General features: G+C 43.5%; 1 protein-coding gene across 1 annotated transcript in view; it reads left to right on the top strand.

The window, feature by feature from the left end:
• Positions 1-10,507: 10,507 nt before the first annotated feature.
• The window catches only part of cdon (cell adhesion associated, oncogene regulated), a 32,249-nt gene continuing 28,138 nt past the window's right edge, over positions 10,508-14,618 (top strand). The window contains exon 1 of the mRNA XM_086125911.1: positions 10,508-10,920. The gene's annotated coding sequence lies outside the window, so the exon portion shown is untranslated. The remainder of the gene's footprint in view (positions 10,921-14,618) is intronic.

Raw genomic sequence — 14,618 nt, 5'->3', positions numbered from 1 at the left:
AGCACCCCTGAAAAAAAGACAACTTTATTTTCATAAAATTACAAGTATAGTATTGGAAAAATACTTTTTTTTGGGGGGGGGGGGGTGGTTTCTCCTCAACAGTCTGCAACTTTTTCTCATTTACGGCACACATGGAAAGTATGTTTCATTGGCATTGGGATTATGAGGTGGTTGGTGGTCAAATTTCCCCTCTTTTAACATTATGTATTCAATTATGGTGTTGTGGTTGTTAGTACATGACATCCGTGGCAGGTTTTTCCGCCTCCCAGCATCCATTATTGTCGCAGCGCGCGGGTTTTTATGACCCCTGCCGCACTTAAACGTTAGTTAACACTCCATCCAGCCTTTTCTTCATCATCAGTCATTAGCCAAGTGTGACAGGCTTGTCTTATTAGGCTCCGAGCTTCTCTGCACATGTTCTTACCAGCCCCTTTAATGAGCACTTTAAACCATCTCACCTCCTCTTGCTGATTTATGACTTTTTTTTGGGGGGCTTGAATTCTTTTTTTTTTCAGCCCAGATGAGAGGCCCCTGCCAAGCCGCCAGCCTTTCCTGGCTCGGGCAGCTGCTTGAAACATGGCAAGAGGTGTGAACCCCTGAACTTAATGAGCCCATGGCGCAGGCGGATTACACGGCGGGTCAGAGGTGAGGGGACGGCGGCCGGAGAGGCTGCTCCTAATATCCGTGAGGCAGATTAACGGAGAGGAGATTAAGTGTGTCAGTGTCCAGGAGAATTCCATCCGACCATGCTGAGAGGAGCTCACCAAAAAAAAAGCCACAAAAACCAACCACACCATAATTCAAACTCGGAAGTTCGCAATCTATGTAGGAAGGAGACTGTATCAGCGCCATACGAAATTGAAATTCTGAGTTTGAATTGGAAGACGATCAAAGTATTTTGTTTTTAAAAGTTTTCCAGGTCAACATCGGAAAAATAAATAGTGTCAAAAATGTCTGACACTGATTTTGTTTTTTACCATCAAAACACTCAAATTAAATAGGACAAAATCTCCCAAAAATTAGTGCGTTACATTCAACGGCTCAAAAATTGTAGTTCATTAAAAAAATGGTCAAATGTAAACTAAGATGACACAAAATTATGAACGTATATCTATCAACCTCTTCTCCTATTTTTGTTTGAAAATAAATGTCAAGTTCCTGAATTGAATGAATGCTGAATTCCTAAATCTGCCCTAACATCTTTGACCTTCCCTAACTGCCTTGAAAACTTAGACAACAACAAAATTATCCTACCAGTGTCAATGTGACACGACCCACGGAGCTCGAATTGGAACTGGATTGGCAGGACAAATGATGAATTCAGAAAGTTTTCGATTGTTTCTCCCTGTTCACCAGGACACTGACCTCATGTTGGATTTTTATGCCATTTTCAACCTCTTTCTGTGGTGATACATTCCAAATTTAAAAATCAAAATGGAATATTTTGCTAGTTAAAAGAAAAATCTAATTTGGAAGGTAAAAATTCCATTTATTTCCCTGTGCACATTGAGTACCTTTTTAATACTATTTTTTGACATTTAAATAATTCCTGTTTTTTTACATCCTCATATACAGTACATTATGATATGGTAACGTGTAGCTTTAATTACATAAAAATGAATGATTAATTGAAAATAATGACTTTGCCCACCCCCGGTGGTATAGCGTCATCCAGCATTTGCATGAAATGGCGCAAAAATTGAACATCCAAGGTCCCAGAAAATAACATGGAATCCAAAAATGTGTGACAGTACAGTGCAAATAAAAATACTTCCAACGTGACAGACATGATTCAAAATGGACAATCAGCCTAACAAACGAAAACAGACACACTCCAGCGCAAGAGAAAGGCTGACTCAAAGAAAATAAACATAAGAAGCTAGTCAGAGTGATACATTTTTAAAATAGACATTTGTCTGTGTGTGTATCCTATAGAATCCTTCGGAATGCAGTCAAAATGCAACTTTCAAAATGTGTTTCCAGTTGATAATCGACCCGCTTGTGTGCAAGTGACTCGACGATCTGCTGATCTGACGAGCGGCCGCGTCGGTTTTACTACTCCACGTTGGTGCCTCGAAATTGAAGTGGACTTATTGTCAGTCTATAAAACGTATGCTCTGTAAGGGGTTAACTCGGGAGATGAAGACAGCGTCAAAAACCTTCCAAATTCTTGCCCCAGATAAATTCTTTTGGCGGGGTTGGCAGTGTTTTGGCGTCATCCTTGTACTTTTGGTTGAATCGTTCTTCACATTGGCAGGCAGACTGTTTTCGGACTTCATTTTGCTGCTGTTATCAAGTGTGACATTAATCAAGATTAGCGGGCCCGTCCCAGAAGAGGTCCTGCAAGCGCAGGTCATGACATTATTATTTCTTTCCTTTCCCCTACAACATTTTCTGTTGCTGGTCTCTGCTTTTTGTCCAAGTGCATCCTGGCCTCCAATTTTTCTTGTCGGAGTGTCTCGCATCTTGCAGTGTTGAGTGTGTATTTTGTTCATGTACAGTACATGACCTTTCTCTCCTCAGGCAGCTGTTGCCAATGTCACCAGCAGTTGTGTGACTGTATTCCTTTACCACTGCCATAATGTTAGCGTAGGCTCTGGCCCAATGTTCGGGCAAAGGCTGTGATTGCTTCACAATGTCTTGTTTTTAATCCATAAACAGTCACGGTGGTGGATTCTACTTCGTAAGAAACGGTTGTGTATCCGATCTGGATGTACAGACCTTGAAATAAATCGTGAAACTGTTAAACCAAAGTGTTTTCAGCCCACAGCAAAAATAAAGAGATTGGCCTCACTATTCCAATATTTTTGGAGAGCCGCGTAATTTCAGCTAATAACCCTCCAATTATTTTCAATGAATGGACCCATTGATTTTGTTACAAGTATTTTCCTCTTTAGAAGCTGTTTGTCCTGCACGGTTACTGGCTTCAGTCTTTAGCTGGAAATATGCATCTCTCTCTCTCTCTCTCTCTCTCTCTCTCTATATATATATATATATATATAATATATATACACTGTCTATATACAGAGAGAGAGAGAGAGAGCTAGCTTGCTAGCTAGCTAGCAAGGTTACCGGTGATCTATCTATCTGTCTATTTGATAGATAGATAGATTCATTACCGCTGTCCTCTAAAAATATCCACTCATTTCTTTATTGTTGCCCATTTCCTCTCTTTGTGGTGATCAGCTTCTTCTTTGACAATCTTGAATTTGAATTGATCGTTACATTCTGACTTGTCAGTATTACGAATAGGTCCATTGGGTCCCCAATTTAAGACATCCTTGGCTAAAAGTTTGCAAACTGGTGCTTTTGAAGTTGCTTTTTATCCACTTTAACAAGCTTGTAAAATTCCCAGTCAACCCCGAGACAGTGACTCCCACAATTGGGACAAAAGGGAAACAGATATGAATCCTCTTCCCTTTGTCCAGCGTTTGTGAAACAGAAGCCTCTCGGACTCGTTCCAGCTGTCCCTCGCAGGCCTGAGAGATTTATGGAACCCAGAGAGGATGGCCGGATTGAGCAGATTGTTCACGGAGCTCTGTTGTCGTCTCGGTGGCACAAGGACGGGCTGGGGGAAGCTGGAAAGAAAGCGAGAGATCATCATGAAGACATCACTTGTCTCTGTCTTCACCTCACATCTGCCCCCGAATCTCCCCACAAAGCTCATCCTGTTCCGGGGAGGAAATCACACCTCTGGGATTAGACGAGCTCCAGCACATATCTTGTGTCTTGTCACCGACTTCTGCTTTGGCGGATTGTCAGCAATGTGGACGCACAGACAAAACACAGCGCAGCCCCCTCGGCCCCCGCCCAACCCCAATCCCGGCAACCCTGCAAGGATAAAAAAGTGTCTTTCATTGTTGACATTTTCCCGTGGCTCCACGGTGATTATCTGCTGGCGATTACGATCTCTGCCTCGTGCCACATCTGAAGGAGCGCACAAACAAACTGTTGCAGTGAGGGCAAAGACTATGCATCCAATTTTTATTTTTTTTGCTCACTTTTTTGGACTCTTCGAAGTATTGCGACACAGCTCCTGATCAGTTAATTACACTGTCGGAGGTTAAGCTACAATTAGGGGTGTCCGAGTGCACGCTTTGTATCGCCGATGTGTTTCCGCCATGTTGAGACCCAAGTGCACGTCGTAAGGGAATGACAGGATTGACCGTGATTGAAATCAACTGTGACCACTCCCACAGCAGTGCAGCCCTCCCCCTCGGATCTCCGGCGGCCTGCTGTCATGTGTAAAATTGCCAACATCGGAAAAAGACACACCATCCACAGTATTTATGCCAGTCACGAAAAAGGAACCCTAAAAGTCTAATGATGATCTGGCTTATTAACTCATTCACTCCCAATGACGTTTTTAAACGTCTTTTCAGACTTAGTTTAGAATTGGCTGGTACTGAATGAGTTAAACAATTCTATTTATTTATTCTTGTTTAATCCCCCAATTCTGATTTTCTTTCAATACCAGCATTATATCGCTGACATTGGGCGAAATCCTCCAATATTATCACGTTTCAAAACGGCTTGTATGCTCAACCATTAATATTGCAACGTTTTTCTTGTAGTTGTTTGAGAAACCCACTCTACGTCTAATAATTTTTGTAAGCTACTTTTGCCTTCTCTGCTTTGCTTCTGAATGTCGTTAACTGCTGTGTTTGTAAATGCTTGTAGGCGTTGTGTCTTTGTGTGAAGCACATTGAGGTGGCTTGTGTATGAAATGTGCTCTCGAACTAAAACTGCCTTGCCTTCACTCTGTGTGTGTGTGTGCGCGTGTATTTAACTGTGAAAGTGTGTGAGGGTTTGTGTGTGTCCATCTGTGTGAGTGTGTGCGTAACCTATGACATTGCTTGTCGGCGTGCATGCAGGCGAAGCAGCTTAGCAGATATTCCGTCCACTCCTGCGACCTCGACTCGAGCAGATGCGTTCTCGAGAGCCGAGCACACATCCGCAGCTTTTTTATGATGGGGAATATATCTCTCTGCTTTTATTCCTGCACTGTGAGAGATTCATGTTGACGTCCGTTTGGTTTTCAGTTTTACTACGCATCAGCTCAACAAGAATGCACGTTGCACTGACGCTCACGTTTCAGTGTGGGATTGATTGAATCAAAAACTTGGGTTAAGGTTTTTTGATTGTCTTGGTCAGTCAAGACCTTCCACTTTTTTCCACCTGATGAAGTCCTTTTTTGTTGTGTGATTTGGGTCATTGTCTCCTGACAATTAGTTTGGATGTATTTTTCCGTAAACTGCCTCACAAAATCATTTTGTAGGCTTCAAAAGTCATTCCACGGCTACCGTCAGCTCATTTATTTTCCGTGTATGCTCCCATAAAAAAAATGAGCTCATCATCTCTTCACCGCACATCTTCTAATGTCTTCACGGGATGTCAAAAATGCGTTGGGTGAAGCTGGATTGCCATGGCGACGGGACGCGAGAGCCAAGCTCCCAAGATGGCCGTCTACTTGTGAATGGACACATTCCTCAACGGCGGGATGTCTGCTTGTAGGGGTGTTTGTGGAGGGGGGTGCTGGGGGTGTTGATGGTGGTCGGCAGGGTGTTTACTCCCAAAGGGGTCTGTATAAATAGTAGCCGTTGCTGTTTTAAGGACTTCCTGTCACTCGCTATTCCATAAAAGACTAGTTAAATAAACAATCGCTTTCCCATTGGGGGCCGGCCCTGTGTCTGCAAGGGCCAGGGTTCATTCCAGGACCCCCAACATGTGGCTTTTTTAAAGGAGTCATGGTGCTCTTACAGGTCACCACACTCTCTTTCATTCGCTCTCCAATCCACACGCGCGCACACACACATACACTGTTGCATCAAGTTACTTCCGCTGACTTTTACTCTCCGCTCACCTGAATGTAGTTTTACACAAATCGTCCTCTTTGGCAGTTTGAGGATCGTACTCATGTTGAGCTTATCTCACAAGGACGCATGTGGTCAACCCATTGGGTTTTGTCACACCGTACGTGCAGTGCAAAGTATCGTACACGCTTCTGTTACTCAATGACCCACCTGCGTTATTAAACCACTTGCTATCCTTCATATGTGCCGGAGGCCCTCTTCATCGATCAATGTTACACCTTGTCGTTTTCCAAAGACAATCACGCACCCTTGTGATCAAGTGTGAAGGAGTGAGACGTTACACACACATACACTGATGGAATTTTCAGGGAGCCCGCAATGGATCGTATGATCCCGCCGCAGTGATGCAGAAAGCAGATGGAGAAAGGCGCTAGCGGACAGACTCGCACGCAGACAAACACACCCACCCCCTTGTGTCTGTATAATGATATATACACATACAGCCTCTGTGTTGAGGGATTTGTTGAGTGTACGCCGTAAAAGCGTGACATTTTCACACTACGGCTTTATGTCTTCACCTGCGTTGAGTCAAAGTGAAAAAAATATGATGCCCACTTTGAACACAGCTCATAAGTAAAAGTAGCGGGACACAAAGGAAAGTTTGCAGCTAGAAGCAGGACTATGCAGAGGGTTAGCCCATGACAGTGATGTACGTTGTGGGGTAGTGCGTGAGGGGGGCGGGGGGCCAGGGGGGGGTGCCGTTATCTCTTCCCGAGTGTCTTTTAATAGTGCTGAAGGTGAGAGAGCGTGCTGCTGGCAGAGTCAACAGTGGGCCAGTGCTGTTCTGCGCAGGTCATAAACACTCCGTTGACACTTTTTGCCAGCTCGTTATCCTCACCCCGAAGGACGGCCGGGTCGCAAACCACAAGAACCTCAAATGGACTCGTGTATGCTGCCAGCAGTCTTAAAATGTAAAACAAATCCCAACTTTAATGATGAATGACAAAGATCGATGATCGCACTTAGCACTTCTTAATAGTAAAAGTAATTACCGGTACTTCACAGGTCATGCATGGTTATGAAACAAGAATGTTGTTGAATTGGAACTCGTGTGACAAACGGTAATCATCAGGGCAGCATGGTTGTGTCGTGGTCAGCACATTTAAGGTTCAGGGTTCAAATTTGGCTGACAACGAGGCGCTCTAAAGTGGCCGCACAACACAAAACCCTGCCTGCACGCTTGCTGTCACATCTGACTCCCACCCGCCCCGCTTGCCAACCTTTCTCTCCATGGTGTGCACTCAGGGCGGAGAACAAGGCGCTCTAAACAGCTCGAATCCCTTGTCCACGGACCGGCTGTCATGTCAGACTTGTTTTTTCCACATCTCTACTTGTCTGTCTTGTTGAGACGTGCACCCATGGCTGAGAACGAGGTGCTCTAAAACCACGAGACAAGCTTGAATCCCCTGTTCAGATGCTGGCTGTCATGCCAGACATTTTCCCGCTCCTTTTTCGTCCACCTTTCTCTCTGTGACATGCAAGCACTCATGGCTGATAATGAGGCACTCTAAAGCGGCCACACAAGTGGACTATCCAAAGAGGAAATTAGTTTTGGAGTGCAGGCATGTGATTACGAAAAATGGATTCAAGTTTGAGATGTTTCTGTTTTCCCAGAAGTCCTCAAACGCAACATGAAAGTGTTGTAATCTGTTGACATGGACCAAACAAGCCTCCTATCAGTTAAATGTGGGTCAGAGGTCCCAGCACACATACGTGATTAAATACCGCTGAGATTGCGGGGGGGGGGGGGGGGTGAGTTGAGGGTGAGGGCGGTGTTTATGCTGTCAGCTTTGGTTCCCAGCGGTGGCCCCTCCTGCACGGCTGGCCCCTCCCTGGCCTTTTGTGTGCGGACCCCCGCTCCCCCGTGGACTCTCTGGCCTTTCACATGCGACTGTGTCCAATCACCACCACCCCCTCATTCCCCAAACTTCAGACGTCTCCAAGCGGCCGGTCACACCGAGAGAGGGACGAAAAGATGGAGCTCTCATAAAACACGCCCCCCTCGTAAGCCACTACAAACTAGTTGATAATGGCTGCTCATGTTTTGTGGAAACTTCCTTTAATGAATCGCAGAAAAAAAATCGTGTTCAGGGTCACGGGGGAGCTGAAGTTTATCCCATCTGAGTTTGGTAGAGAGGAATTTGGTTCATCTCTCTGCGCCAAGCTGGGCAATCTGGTGGACTGAAGGTTTTTTCTTCTGAGGTGCGTTCGGCACACCTGACATTTTGGTGGCTGAAAGTACATTTTTCGCCTGCTGGAACCATATCTAAATATTGTCACAAGGACATGTACAATCCAGGGGAAAGGTGGTCTCCAAGTGTCCACTTCACAGATCTGTGATCTCCCTATAACCAGCTTTATTTCATCCGCCCATGAAGGTCTGCCTGCAGTTCCTTGTAAAACCATTAAAACATTTGAAGGAAATGAGAGAGGCTTCTTCGACTGGCGGTGATTCATTAATTGCTCCCTTTACACCCACCATGGCGCACAGCCCCCCTTTTTTTTTTGTGCTGGGTTAGACGGGTCTGCAAAAATACCAAAACTTAGTCTTTCCCACCCCTGCGTAGATTTAGATTATTCCTCGTGCCAGACTTGCACTGAGCCCAGAGCCTCAGAACTGGGAGGTAGACCCAAATCCGCTGTGTGGCCAATATTTACCACAGAAAAAAATATGCCATGGTCACGGGTGAGCTAGTGTCACAATGGCGTCGGGTCCACTGTACAATATGCGCTTAATATCTGTACTTGCATTCACCAGAGAAACATATTCACTATCACATTTTGAATGATTTTCCAGATCGTCGATTATTTTATCTTCTTAGCCAAATGCATGACCAACATGAAGCTTAAATACCAGCTAAGACCCGCGTGAGTCAAGTCCCACATGAAAAGTGGACAAATGGAAGGGTAAATACACGGATTCGACTTCAACTACTGTACTTTTAAATTAAGCAGGTTTCTTCTTAGGCACATGAAGCCTGTTGCAGAAGCTTTATGGACTGAGGTCAAATCCTGTTTAGTTTGGTTGCCACAGCAGTGGGATCGTGACAGAATACGGACAAATGGAAGTATTCTACCTCCTCCTTTGCTGTTTCTCGTCTTTTTCTCTTTCCGTGAGACCTTTGCTGTTCTGTTGCCTTTGGACCTACCGAGGCTGCACCTGCCGTCTGAGACGTGTAATGGCCTCTGTGATCATGTTGTTGACTCATGTTCATATGTACAAGACATGCTCGTGTCACAGCCCCCGTCGACCAACATTCAGTCGCACTGCGGTGCCAAAACCTGACCCACCAACACCCCCATATTTAATGAACCCAGTCAAGAACACTATTTGATTGTGTGTCTTTTGATGATGCAAATGACTGGAGATTTTTCCACACTTTTAACGACTATTTATGCCCGAACAATCACAGTGTGGAAAATCGGCCTTCAGTGTGTTATGGTGATCATAATGGTTTATTAATCATAATAAAATTATAACACCAGTAAAGTAATATAAATAGATCTTTGAATAGAAATTAGTTACTTCATCATTTTGATATATGACATACCACATGTGCAGTCAGGATTATACTACACACAAAATATTAAATTATAAAATGATAAGAATACCATACTGTTGTTTCATATATAGTAGATTTTAAATTAATATAAATAAATCCATCCAATTACATTAGTTCATTAATAACACATATTTATAACAATTGAAAAATACAATGACATGAACAAGATTTTTGACTTAATATATCGATTTAATTCATAGAAATAAATGAATATGAATAAATTTCATGCGAATAAGAACACAAATTATTATACATAAGAATACTTACTATATTAGTTATTTTTCAATAAAATATTTTCAATGAAAACAAATTCCTGAATATCACTACAATAATGATGATAATGACAATAATTTGTTGGAAGAAGTTATTAGATGCACCATACATACAGGTACATACATACAGACAGTACATACATACGGACTTGCCCGTACACACGTATGTACTTGTACGTACGTATTTGTACATAAGTATTAGTGCAAACGTACTTGTGTATACAGTATATAGTTACATTTGAACAATTAAATGGCATGCAATTCGTTTCCTATCATTTCAAATTATATTTGCAAAATGTTATGCGGGTGTTAAGGATCAGGGTGTTCAGCAAAAATGTTTGTGATGACCCCAAAGTATCCACTAAGATTGATGAATTACAGTCCATCTAAGATCATAGGTGTCAAACTCAGGTCCTGGAGGGCCGCTGTCCTGCATGTTTTCCAAGTCTCCCTGTTGCAACACACCTGAGTCAAATGATCAGATCATCACCAAGCTATGTTCATTGAACCTGTTCATTTGAATCAGGTGTGTTGCAACGGGGAGACTTGGAAAACATGCAGGACAGCGGCCCTCCAGGACCTGAGTTTGACACCTATGATCTAAGTCAACTTGGTGACGTTTTGTGAAGCAGGTCACATTGGCAAATGTTAAGACATACAATCCATGCGGGCAACAAACTCCGTCCTCGGCCTCCTCCTCGCTGTCGTCTTCCAAGATTCCACCTCCTGTCCCCGCCTCCCAACGTCCCACTGTCCCTCCTCCCTCCTCCTCCTAGTGGGAGCAACGTGCGAGCGGGGCTGGGACATTCCAGCCTAGCCGCTGCTGCTATGATCCACGGAGGTACTCGACACTGGCTCCAGAGGTGCGAGTATAGCGGAAGACCGCCTCCGCTCAGCGGCTCCTGACAAGTGACCGTGTGTCGCCAACAAAGTGTTGTTGTTTTTTTTTTTAATGCGCGCAGTGGAATAACTAGTGAAAAGTGCTCCAGCGTCCACCACCAGTTACGGCTTTTTTCCCTCCAATTTCGTCATTTGTCACACTCTAGCCCCGGAGCTGGGGACTCTTCCGCGCAGCTGAGAGGCTCCACGCTCACCGGTGCGGTGGTCTCCGTGTCGCCCGCGTGGAATGGAGGGCCCCGCGTGGATTTTCCCCCGTGAGAATGCGTTTGGCTGCTGATACATCCCCCGGCAACCAGTGCTTCTGGAATAGAGGTAAGGCACTGGTAGTGAGGGCCCGAATGACTAGATGGCCGTCTGGCTTGCAGAAAAGTTGGGAGAACAGCCGGGCAAGACTTGCTGAGTGACCGGAGAGTGTTGCGAAATGGAGGTCTGAGGTTCGGAGAGCCGCCGGGCGAAAACTCTAAGTGGCCGACGAAGACTTACCGAGAGCTAAGGAAAGTTGGAAGCGTTGTTGAGTGAGCGAGCGGTGAATGTTTGCGATGGCCGTGGAAGGTTCACTCAGGCACGGGCATAGTTTAGACGAGGCCCGGGAAAGGCATGCCTCAGTGACGGGAGCGTGGTCGCTAAGTGGCCGGACAAGGCACATCGAAGCCCCGGGAAAATTCTGGCAAATACCGGAGCAAGGATCCGGTTGGTTGAAAAGATGTATGACTGGATTTTAAAATGAACTTTGGGCAGCTTTTGTGTTGAATCTTATTTTTTTCCCCATTATTTACCATTTTAGGTAAACTGAGGAAGATAAGGAAATATGTAGAGAAGAAGCCTGACCATATAATTTGAGGATCAACTGAAATTATAAGGTTAAAATTACTTTAAATACCATTACAATGATTCAACACATGTGTTCATATGTATGACGAAATAAGACATTTTAAGAACATAAGCACGCAGACAAAAACAATTTTAGCTCCTCACATTGACATCGGATTACTACACAACTACTTATGAGGCACCTCCAGGTGACTGAGACGCAGAAGAAAGTATTTTTGATCCAGAGAGCATGTCTAAAAATGGTTATTATATCCTCAGTTGGCGTGCCGGTGTCAACAACATAGAAAAAAAAGTCCAAACATGGAGCGTTGAATCATCACTTTGTACCAAAAGAAAACTTACAGTTACACTTTGGGGAGCCATATTTCCGCCACATTAAATCTACTGCTAAAACATTTTGAGTTTCTCTCTCAGCTCAGAGGTTTGATTGTTTTAAATCGAGCGTGTGACATGATTTTATGTCCAAAGACCACTTTTGATTGAGTTTAAGGTCAAATCTGCATGAATAAAAGTCGATTTATGTTAAACATTGCACAAAAAGGGACGATTTCAACTGTAAATCCATATGCATATAAACAATACTTATCATATATTTACTGTACGTCTGATTCACATTATTCTTAACACTAATTTAGGGTATGGCCCCTGGGCCTTCAGTTTGACATCTGTGCCCGAATCAGTCATCAATAATGCATTCACTTGGTTTTTTTTTTCTTGTCACTGATTATTATGTCACATTCACATCATTACTGTTGCAGTTTAAGTACGTTGCCGGATAATTGATGAATGGCCATCCAGTTTCATGTATTATTCAATTTTTTTTTTTTTGTCAGTAAACTGAACACTCCAAAGAAGTGATGGGGAACAAAGGATCCAATGAGAGTGGAGTGTCACTGCGACACACATGGCTGCCCACGCATAAAAAACGCCTCCGAGTTCAAATGCTGGCCGCCGCTTTGTGGTGTCAATGGGCGACCAGCAGACACTTCCGACACCTTTCAAATCCTTTCAGGGATCGCTGATATCGGCGAGTTGCTCTTTTGTCATGCGGAATCACGTGGAAATCCTCATTACGAAGTTTAATTTCATTTTCTTCCCCCTGAAATGTCGTTAAAACTGCTGTTGTTGCACAAATTCCCTCCTAGCGTCTTCATTGTCAAATTAGCGCACCGCCTTTGTCCCACGCACGTTCTCGAAAACAAAAAATCAAAACACGGGTATTATTTGACAATAAAGGCATTACGTGTAGTCATGCAAACCTGAAAATAAACAAAACCCGCTTCTTATGCAGACTAGGGCACACATCTTAATTAAGAAAAAAGAAAAGTAAAGCCAAAGACCTTTATATATCAATAAATGCATCATGTTTGGTTACGGCAATGTGAAACCTAACTAAAAACACCTCTCATGTACCTGTAGAGCTGCGCACACAACAATTTGGGAATCCTTGCTAGAGATAGGCAGATAGATGAGGGTTTTCATAAAATAGAAAGCTAAGCTGTAGATGCCCCTTTCACAAATTTTCCAAACAAAAAAAAAGTCAAAACAAAGCCATCAATAACCAATGAAGACATCATGCTTAGTCACGCAAGCCAGCAGGTTTTATCCCCCCCCCCCCCCCCACCTGGAATCATTGTTGTTGAGTTGGTGCACCTCATCTCCCCCGCAAAGACCTTTAAAACGAGAAAAACATTCAGATGTATTAATAGCTGTCACTAATAGCTGAGAAAGGCATCGTTTAGTCATGTGAACCCTGAAATAAAAAAACAGTTCACAGACCCCAGTGGTGCGCACACCATTGTTTAGGAATCAGTGCTGGGAATAGTTAGATAAATAGTTCGATTTATTATCAGACATAAAGTACATCTATAGATCTGCCTTTCCCAAACGTTTTAAGCCATGCCCTTTAACATCCCAACATACCACATTAAAAACAAAATACGAAAACTAAGAAAAAATATTTCAAAACAAAGCCAATAATAGCTCTTAAAGTCATCATGTTTAGTTACACAAACTTGCAGATTATTTTTTCCCCCTGTATAACTTGATTTTCTGCCCAAACATTGTGTCTTAATTGTTGAGTTGGTGCACCTCCTTTTCCTTTGCACTTGCCCTCAGAATTGAAAAACATCAACATTGCCATTAATGACTGAGAAATGCCTACTCTTAAGTCGTGTAAACTTGCAAATAAAACAGTTGTCACACCTCCGGGGGTGCTCACCACAGTTTGGGGAATCCCTGCGTGGACGAAGTCAAATTCAGCATAAACTTGTCGTTTTTAAATCATCAAACTATCCATCGTATTTTTAGTGCTGCGATGGTAACATGCCTATTAGCAGGCCCTCCTGAATCCTGTCTTTTGTTTCTACGGAGGGACATTAATAAGTCATTAGCCGGCCCGACTCTTATCGTACAGGCCGGGAACAAAGCACAACGATGCCATTAGGAGCGCGCACATCCACTTTTTGACTATTAGTGTTCCCGCTAATGACAAACATATGTTGCCGTAGCGGAGCTATGTTAAGTGGGCAATTTTCAATGGGAGTGTGTAATGGTATCGAGCTCACACAGGCACACATGCACATTAGAACCACGCGAGACCTTTAACGTCCACCCGCTGGGCTCCCATACCAACGAGGACAAGTAGTAGTACTCTGTGCGATCGCGATTAGCGTTACCCTCCCTCCCCCACATCCACTTATCAGAAAGCAGATAAAAGTTTATTTTTAAAGCTTTTACCTGCTGTATCATCACACTAGCAAAATATGTCACTTGCTAATCACGCTAGCTTGTTACGCCAACAACGTGCCTGGTGTGGGATCCCATTCAGTTGCTGCTTACCATTCATGTTAATAATTTGCTCGGTACGCCAATTGACTATGTAGCCTCCTAATCAAGCTAGATGAAAATGTCTGGAAAAAAGGCTGCTTGTTATAGTTTGTTTGTTTATTTAGCACAGTTAAAGGAACGGTTCATGGGAGAATGAAGCCGGAAGCCTCTTGCAAAGGATTCCACTCCCATTTTGAATATCATATCAAATTCAACATTTCTGGATGAACAGTGCAAGTGAAAATACAAAATATAAACATCATGCTAAAAATGTGCTTATTTAAAAGAAAAAAAGCACCAAGAAGCATGAGCATGCTAGCGAAGCTGTAAAAATACCAATTACCATTTTA

Source organism: Hippocampus guttulatus, chromosome 12 (genome assembly GCF_054856545.1).
Source record: "Hippocampus guttulatus isolate MCC_2025c chromosome 12, RoL_Hgut_1.0, whole genome shotgun sequence".
In the NCBI taxonomy this organism is placed as follows: domain Eukaryota; kingdom Metazoa; phylum Chordata; class Actinopteri; order Syngnathiformes; family Syngnathidae; genus Hippocampus; species Hippocampus guttulatus.
This window is presented reverse-complemented; position numbering and strand designations above follow the sequence as displayed.